The sequence below is a fragment of the Passer montanus genome, unplaced genomic scaffold (assembly GCF_014805655.1).
Source record: "Passer montanus isolate IOZ18808 unplaced genomic scaffold, ASM1480565v1 scaffold1598, whole genome shotgun sequence".
In the NCBI taxonomy this organism is placed as follows: Eukaryota; Metazoa; Chordata; class Aves; order Passeriformes; family Passeridae; genus Passer; species Passer montanus.
In genome coordinates this window covers 2,389-3,815 of record NW_024363138.1, presented here as the reverse complement: position 1 = coordinate 3,815, position 1,427 = coordinate 2,389, and the positions used below count along the sequence as shown (strand labels likewise).

The 1,427-nt window shown below is 53.0% G+C and overlaps 1 long non-coding RNA gene across 3 annotated transcripts in view; it reads left to right on the top strand.

The window, feature by feature from the left end:
- The first annotated feature begins 79 nt into the window (after nucleotides 1–79).
- Nucleotides 80–1,427, top strand: part of LOC120499202 — a 2,990-nt gene continuing 1,642 nt past the window's right edge. Inside the window, exons 1-2 of one of the 3 annotated variants that reach the window (XR_005626822.1) lie at nucleotides 80–99; nucleotides 1,072–1,191. This is a non-coding gene — a long non-coding RNA (uncharacterized LOC120499202). Of the gene's footprint in view, nucleotides 100–171; nucleotides 195–500; nucleotides 534–1,071; nucleotides 1,192–1,427 lie in introns of those variants that run through there. The other 2 variants (XR_005626820.1, XR_005626821.1) reach the window with 2 other exon arrangements.

Sequence of the window (1,427 nt, the reverse complement as noted above, 5' to 3'; positions counted from 1 at the left end):
CCTGCCTGTGAGTGACAAAAACACCAAAAATCACAAAAATCCACCCAAAAATCCACCCAAAAATAATCCAGAAATAACCCCCGCAGGGTCTGCCTGCCTGTGAGTGACAAAAAAAATCCAAAATTAACCCCAAAAAACCCCAAAAATCACCCCAAAAATTAACCAAAAATCCCCCCCGGAGGGTCTGCCTGCCTGTGAGTGACAAAAAAACCCAAAAATCACCCCAAAATAATCCCAAAAATAATAAAAAAATAATCCCTGGAGGGTCTGCCTGCCTGTGAGTGACAAAAAACCACAAAAATCACCCCAAAATAACCCCAAAAATAATTAAAAAATCACCCCCGCAGGGTCTGCCTGCCTGTGAGTGCAAAAAACACCAAAAAACCCCAAAAATCACCCCAAAATAACCCCAAAAATTAATGAAAAATCACCCCCTGAGGGTCTGCCTGCCTGTGAGTGACAAAAAACACCAAAATCACCCAAAATCACCCCAAAAAATAATCCAGAAATCAGCCCGGAGGGTCTGCCTGCCTGTGAGTGCAAAAAACCACCAAAATTACCCCAAAATTACCCTGAAATAATAAAAAAATAATCCTGAAATAACCCCAGCAGGGTCCCCAGTCCATCCCAGTCACTCCCAGTTCCCGCAGGAGTTCGACCCCCGGGAGCTGCTGGAGTGCATCCCAGTGCTCCCAGTTCATTCCCAGTATTCCCAGTTAATCCCAGTCCCTCCCAGTATTCCCAGTCACTCCCAGTCCCGCAGGACTTTGACCCCCGGGAGCTGCTGGAGTGCATCCCAGTGCTCCCAGTCCCTCCCAGTATTCCCAGTTAATCCCAGCCCCTCCCAGTATTCCCAGTCACTCCCAGTCCCGCAGGACTTTGACCCCCGGGAGCTGCTGGAGTGCATCCCAGTGCTCCCAGTTCATTCCCAGTATTCCCAGTTAATCCCAGTCCCTCCCAGTATTCCCAGTCACTCCCAGTCCCGCAGGACTTTGACCCCCGGGAGCTGCTGGAGTGCATCCCAGTGCTCCCAGTCCCTCCCAGTATTCCCAGTTAATCCCAGTCCCCCAGGACTTTGACCCCCGGGAGCTGCTGGAGTGCATCCGGGCCCTGGTGCGGCTCGAGGGGCGCTGGGTGCCGCGGGACCCCCGGAGCAGCCTCTACATCCGGCCCACCTTCATCGGCACCGAGGTGGGCGGGGGTCCCGGGGGTCCTGGGGAGGGTCCTGAGGGGGATTTGGGTTAATTTGGGTTAATTTGGGGGGATTTGGGGGGATTCGGGGAGGTTCTTGGGGGCTCCGATGTGGTTTAGGTGAATTTGGGGAGGATTTCGGGGGTCCTGAGGTGAATCTGGGGAGGATTTAGGGGTCCTGACGAGGATTTGGGTAAATTTGGGGAGGATTTGGGGGTCCTGGGTGGGATTTGGGT